The sequence below is a fragment of the Lathyrus oleraceus genome, chromosome 3 (assembly GCF_024323335.1).
Source record: "Lathyrus oleraceus cultivar Zhongwan6 chromosome 3, CAAS_Psat_ZW6_1.0, whole genome shotgun sequence".
Taxonomy (NCBI): Eukaryota; Viridiplantae; Streptophyta; class Magnoliopsida; order Fabales; family Fabaceae; genus Lathyrus; species Lathyrus oleraceus.
Window position 1 is genome coordinate 230,718,994 of NC_066581.1, and position 7,806 is coordinate 230,726,799.

Genomic DNA, 7,806 nt, shown 5'->3' on the forward strand with positions numbered 1-7,806 from the left:
CAGCGTCTGCACTTCCTTCAACTACCTTGTCTACAGCGGTAATCTCATACTTCCAAGGCACGAACTTGGTGCTCTCATACGGAAAAGGCGTGGGCATATATATCTCAACAGGCGACAACTTACTATTTGATAACACTGAAATTTACCATATTTTTGACTCCGATTTCACATGCATTCTAGTTGTTTTATTGTTATTTTGTTGTGTTATTGCTATGTTTTCCTTTGTTTTCAGGTTTTTACTTTTATCGGAGCCCTGATCGAGAAAAGGAGTGAAAAAGAGCTAAAAACCCTAAAATTCAGCATTTTGTACTTGTGGCCTACCCCATGGCTGGCGCCACAGACCCTGCCATGACGTGTCCAAGCTCAACATCCTTCAACTGCCACGTTCCCCACTACTTCCACTAAGGCGCCTTAGACTGGCCTTGTGGCGGGCGCCACAAGAGGAAAAAATTTCCCTCCCATTTTCAAGTTGAAGGGCATCCTTGTCATTTCCATCTTTTTACTTGCTTATAAATAGAAACTCGAAATCACTTTTACAATCATCCAAACTTAGAGCAGAGGCAAACTCAGAGAAACTTTGTTTCACTTAGGCATATATTCAGTATTTTAAAGTGGTAATCGCTTCGCATTGGAGTGTTACCACAATTTTGTAATCAAGTCTGTGATAGAGTCTGTAATCGAGTTTGGAGCACTTTGGAAGGAAGTTAATCCTGCCGCCATTTTCATTTCCGCTTTGCAATTTATTCAACCCTCCGATTGGAGCAGGTTTTTATTACTTGTCTTTATCTTATTTATTTTCTCGCACTCGGTTTAAATTATTTATTTTCTCTCACTCGCTTTACTTTATTTATTTTCTCGCACTCTCTTTACTTTATTTATTTTCTCGCACTCGCTTTACTTTATTTATTTTCTCGCATTCGCTTTACTTTATTTATTTTCTCGCACTCGCTTTAAATTATTTATTTTCTCGCACTCGCTTTAAATTATTTATTTTCTCGCACTCGCTTTACTTTTATTTTTTTTCTCGCACTCGTTTTACTTTTAGTTATTTTCCGCACTCGCACTACTTTTATTTAAATTAAATGCACTTTTACTTTACCATGTCTAACTAAATCTATAAGGTTAAAATGTAAGAATCGTAATTGAACCGATAATCCGTACAATTGTTCGTAGAAACACTTAAGGGCTATTTTAACTTTCAACTTAAGTTTTTCCGCACTTCAATTCCGTTGGGTAAGATCGAAAGCCGTCCAACGTCTATCTAAACTTAATTGTTTTTAACTATTTCAAAAACAGCGAAAGCGCTTTGTTTAGTTTATTAGGAGTTTTTAACTTAAGAAGAAAAGAGATTTTAAAACTATTTTCGGACGCGTTTATAAGTTTAGAGTCTGGTTCGTGAGAGCCTCTTTTGGTTAAGAAATCCAGGTTATAATAATTTTCAACTTAGTCAAGATACTATATTTCTTAAAAATAGATTTACTACTCTAACGCAATGCGCACCTTTTTATAAGTGAGAATAAGAGGGTTTGATTAGGGAGTACAACTCGGTTCTGAATACGCGAAAGCGACAGTTCCTGTTAAATTAGTTCTTTTCAAAGTAGGAAACACTGCCCATAAGTAGCTCTATTAGCAAGTACTTGGATTATTAATTGATTACGTGGATTACATTTGACCCTGTCTTTATTGATTAATCTTTATTCAACACTTTACTTTTTCATTGCACACTCCAAAAACACCTATTTTGATTGCCTTTGATAAACACCATAACAATAGATAACGATAGATTGACACTTGGTCTCTGTGGATTCGACAAACTTTTATATTACTCTGACGCGTTTGTATACTTGCGAGACACCGCATCAAGTTTTTGGCGCCGTTGCCGGGGAGCAATTTCGTTAAATTTCATTTTCCTGTTGTTATATCGTTTAGACTTAGGCTATTTCCCGCCGGTCAATGCGAAGAACTCGCAGCACCAGAAGTTTAAGCTTAGTATACCCTCTGGCGGAACCTGAACGTTACGCTCGCGCATGTTTATTCTTTCATAGAATTAAGAGAGCCATGGCCGAAGATCAAAACCAAAGACCTCTTAAGGATTTCGCTCAACCATCTAATGAAGAACCTAGTTCTAGTATAGTAAACCCAACCATCCCAGCTAATAATTTTGAACTTAAACCATCCCTGTTGCAACTAGTGCAACAGAGACAATTCGCGGGTCTCGCTACTGAGAACCCAAACCAACATTTAAAAATATTTCTTCAATTAGCAGACACTTTTAAAACCAATGGAGCTTCTCCTGAGGCAATACGTCTAAGATTATTCCCTTTCTTCCTCAGAGATAAAGCCTTATCATGGTTAGATTCCTTTCCACCCAATTCCATTACGACTTGGGATTACCTTAGAAGAGTTTTTTCTTGCTAGATATTTTCCCCCAAGTAAGACCGCCGTTCTTCGAAACCATATAACTAGATTTACCCAAAACCAAGGAGAATCGTTGTTCGAAGCTTGGGAGAGATATAAAGAGTTGTTACGAGCATGCCCACATCATGGTTTAGAAAATTGGTTAATCATTCAAACCTTCTATAATGGACTTCACTATAACACAAAGATGACCATCGACGCTGCCGCAGGCGGTGCTCTGATGAACAAACTTTATCCTGAAGCTAGTGCCCTCATCGAAGATATGGCTCAAAACCATCAATCATGGGGAGTCGAACGAGCGACAGTAGAAAAGAAGGAAGCCCAAGGATGAGTGCATGAACTAAACTCTATAGACATGATGCAAGCTAAAATGGACGCATTAGCCCTCAAAGTCGAGCATATGTGCATAAACCTGAATACTGTAGCCGCAGTTTCGTCGGATTGTGAGATATGTGGAACCAAAGGACACCAATCTGCAAAATGCAGTCTATTAAACGAAACCCACTATGAGCAAGTGAACTACACCCAAGGGAACCCATAGTCGAATACCTATAACCCTGGATGGAGGAATCATCCGAACTTCTCCTATAAAAATAATAACCCATTCCAAAATAATGCACCTCCGAGACCTAGTTATCAAGCCCCTAGATCAAATCAACATATGCAACCTGTACCATCAAAGTCGAGCCTTGAGAAAATTATGGAAAATTTTATCACCGCTCAAACCCAACAAAACAAAGAGTTCATGAACCAAAACATTCATGTTAACGAATTGATTACTCAGTTAGGAACCAAGGTTGACCAAGTAGTTACTCATACTAAGATGCTTGAAACCCAAATCTCTCAGGTAGCTTTAAACCAAGCCCCTCAGACCACACCTGGAGGACAATTCCCTGGACAACCTCAACAAAATCCAAGAGGGCAAGCCAATGCTATTACCCTACGAAGTGGGAACGCTTATGATGAGTCACCAAACCCTAGATTGAGTGAACCTGAAACTTCTAAGGAATGTACCAAGCCCCCGGACGAAGTAAAGGAACCAGAGGAACCTGAAAACCAGGAAGGTCGAGAAAAAGGAGAAGAACCTAAAGACAAAACTTACGTACCACCCCCGCCATATAAACCACATATACCATATCCGCAAAGACTCAAACAAACCCAGATCAATAAATAGTATCAAAAATTTATTAAAGTTATAGAAAAACTTCATGTAGAAATCCCATTCACATAAGCCATCACCCAAATACCTTCTTATGCAAAGTTTCTCAAAGACATCCTTACCAACAAACGTAGACTTGACGATCCGAAGCCTTTGGAATGCAATGCTATTTCCGAGGACAAATTAGCAAAGAAAGATAAAGATCCTGGAAATTTCTCCATTCCTTGCCTTTTGGGTAATCATGTCATAGAAAAAAAAATTCTAGACTTAGGAGCTAGTGTGAGCCTAATGCCTCTAGCAGTTTGTGAGAGGTTAAACTTAGGAGAATTACAGCCCACTAAGATGTCACTTTAGTTAGCAGATAGATCTGTTAAATATCCGATAGACATCTTAGAAGATGTTCCTGTTAGGATAGGTCAGTTATTTATCCCTACTGATTTTGTTGTCATGGATATCAAAGAGGACAATGATATACCAATCCTTCTAGGTAGACCATTCTTATCGACTGCAGGAGCCATAATAGATGTCAAGAAAGGAAAGTTGACATTTGAGGTAGGTGACGAGAAAATAGAATTTATACTTTCGAAATTTCTTATGGCACCTGTGATGGGAGACTCGTGTTATGCCTTAGATATCATTGATGAATGTGTTAGAGAATTAGAACAAAAAGAAATTATAAAAACAATTAAGTTACCATCAACTCTCATAAGGGAAGATGATGACTTTAAGAAACCCTACATCAATGATAACCTTTAGGAATGTTTATCCCTTACCCCAGATCGTATGCCATGCCCTAAGAAACCAACTTTAGAACTTAAGGAACTGCCCAAGAACCTGAGATATGAGTTCCTCGATGAAAAGATGAATCGTTCAGTTATAGTCAGTGCTACCTTGAGCAAAGAGGAAACGAACCAACTTTTAGATGTTTTACGAAGATATCCCTCAGCCTTAGGATATAATATCTCTGACCTGAAAGGTATAAGCCCATCCATATGCATGCATCGGATTTCGCTCGAAGAAGATTCAAAACCCTCTAGAGAACATCAGAGAAGGATAAACCCTATAATGAGTGATGTCGTTAAAAAAGGAAGTTCTTAAGTTACTTGAGGCAGGTATAATCTATCAGATCTCGGATAGTAAGTGGGTGAGCCCTGTGCATGTAGTACCTAAAAAGGGAGGCATCACAGTCGTACAAAACGATAAAGGCGAACATGTAGTAAAACGTTTAGAAGGAGGATGGCGGATGTGTATAGATTATAGAAAATTAAATAAAGCAACTAGGAAGGATCATTTCCCTTTACCATTTATAGACCAAATGTTGGAGCGTCTAGCCAGACACTCCTACTTCTGTTATCTAGATGGATACTCTGGATTCTTCCAAATACCTATCCACCCCGAAGATCAAGAAAAAACTACCTTTACATCCCCTTATGGAACTTTTGCCTACAGACGAATGCCATTCGACCTCTGTAATGCCCCAGCTACTTTCCAACGCTCCATGATGTCAATCTTTGTAGATTACCTAGATGGTATCATGGAAGTATTTATTGATGATTTCTCGGTTTACGGATTTGATTTCCACAATTTTCTTGCTAACCTTGAGAAAATCCTGGAGAGATGCGTGGAGGTGAACCTCGTGCTAAACTGGGAAAAGTGTCATTTCATGGTAACCGAAGGAATAGTTTTAGGACATATAGTTTCTGAAAAAGGTATAGAGGTAGATAGAGCTAAAATAGAAGTTATATAAAACCTAAAACCACCAAAAACCATCAGAGAAGTCCGAAGCTTTCTTGGACGCGCTGGATTCTACCGGCGTTTTATTAAGGACTTCTCCAAAATAACTAAACCTTTAACTGGACTTTTAATGAAAGATGCTGAATTCATTTTCGATGAAAAATGTAATGACACATTTAATCTTTTAAAGCAAGCATTGATCTCAGCACCCATTATGAAACCACCTGATTGGTCAGAACCTTCTGAGATAATGTGCGATGCTAGTGATTATGCAGTTGGAGCCGTTCTAGGACAAAGGAAAGATAAAAAATTACATGCCATTTATTATGCCAGTAGAACTCTAGATGCTGCCCAACATAACTACGCAACAACTGAAAAAGAATTACTCGTTGTAGTTTTTGCTATAGACAAATTTAGGTCTTATCTAGTGGGAGCAAAAATTATAGTTTACACCGATCATGCTGCCATTCGTTACCTATTAAGTAAAAAAGATGCCAAGCCTAGGTTACTCCGATGGATTCTATTACTACAAGAGTTTAATTTAGATATAAGAGATAAAAAAGGCACTGAAAATGTAGTAGCCGATCACCTTTCTAGGCTAGAACATATAAAACCAGAACTAGTACCCAAAAATGATGATTTCGCCTATGATAGACTGATAGCTAAAGTAGAAACCATTGAAGATAATAACCTAGATCCTTATGAGCACCCCCAAAACTCCTTAGCAATAAGTAACGTACCCTGGTATGCAGACTTCGTTAATTACCTAGCTGCTGATATAGTACCCCCTGATCTTGACTACCACCGCAAGAAGAAATTCTTCCACGATGTGAGAAACTTCTATTGGGACGAACCGCTCCTTTTCAAAAGGGGTAAAGATGGCATTTTTCGCCGTTGCGTTCCAGAAGAAGAGGTAAATAGTATTATCGAGCATTGTCATTCTGCACCTTATGGTGGACATGCAAGCACCTCTAAGACATACGACAAGATTCTTCAAGTTGGCCTATTCTGGCCTACCATGTGGCGTGATGTCTATGCTTGCATTGTCAAGTGTGATAGATACCAACGCACTGGAAACATTTCAAGGCGTGATGAAATGCCTCTAAGAAACATTCAGGAAGTAGAACTCTTTGACGTATGGGGTATAGATTTCATGGGACCTTTCCCACCATCCTTAGGAAACAGGTATATCTTAGTAGCTGTAGACTATGTGTCTAAGTGGATTGAAGCTATAGCCGCACCCATAAACGACACTAGGGTAGTAATCAAACTATTTAAAAACGATATATTCCCTAGATTTGGAACACCATGTTTAGTCATAAGCGATGGAGGATCACACTTCATATCGAGAATATTTGACAAACTTTTAAGAAAATATGGAGTTAGACATAGAGTAGCAACACCATACCACCCATAGACTAGTGGCCAAGTAGAAGTATCTAATAGGGAGATAAAACAAATCCTAGAGAAAATTGTTTCTATTTCTAGGAGAGACTGGTCTCAGAAGCTTCAAGAAGCATTATGGGCCTACAGGACCGCTTTCAAAACCCCTATAGGAACTACTCCTTACCAACTAGTTTATGGAAAATCCTGTCACTTACCGTTCGAATTAGAGCATAAGGCCTATTGGGCCATTAAAGCTTTTAATTTAGACTACCTAGCCCCTGGAGAAAAGCATACCCTAGACATTCATAAACTAGAAGAACTTAGGCAATCTGCCTACGAGAATGCAAAAATATATAAAGAAAGAACAAAAGCCTATCACGACAAAAGAATAATAAAGAAAAACTTCAATATAGGCGATCTTGTTCTCCTTTTCAACTCTAGGTTACAACTCTTCCCTAGAAAGCTACGTTCAAGATGGACTGGTCCTTTCGAAGTATCCAAGATTCTGAGATCCGGAGCCGTAGAAATCAAGAACGAAACCTGTAGTCCATTCATTGTAAATGGACAAAGACTGAAGCTCTGCGAAGGAGGAGACGTTCCAGCATACTACTCAAGCCACACCCTGATTGATCCACCAATTCCTACTACTACAGGTGTACAAATTCTAATCGTCAAGCTAATGACGTTAAACAAGCGCTGCGTGGGAGGCAACCCATGGTTTTTCTTTCATTTTACTTTTTGGCATTTATTTAATTTAATTTTTATTTTATTTTATCATATTTTGCATTGAGACTAAAATTTGAATGGTTTGCATTTTTAGGATCACTTTCTTAGCTTTTACAGGATGCAGGATTTCGATGACATGCACGTGGCCTATAGAGATAATGCTCAGAGAGAGCGCTACATCGCTTTGTATCAACACCCTATGGCCCCCACACGTTATCTTGATCAGCACTGTATGGAGGCACTGGGTATCGAGCCGAGTATCTGATTCCTTAGCCACCAGCTTCACTGGGACGAGTTTGCTGATGACTTGAGTAACACCTACAGGAACCTGACACTGGAGTTCCTGAGTTCATTCAACTATGACCCATACTCTGGAACAGATG

The 7,806-nt window shown here is 38.9% G+C and overlaps 1 non-coding gene across 1 annotated transcript; it reads right to left on the reverse strand.

Annotated features, from left to right (window-relative positions):
- Positions 1-2,443: 2,443 nt before the first annotated feature.
- Positions 2,444-2,550, reverse strand: LOC127133237 (small nucleolar RNA R71). The gene has a single exon (XR_007807225.1). It is a non-coding gene; the product is annotated as a small nucleolar RNA R71 (small nucleolar RNA).
- Positions 2,551-7,806: the final 5,256 nt, after the last annotated feature.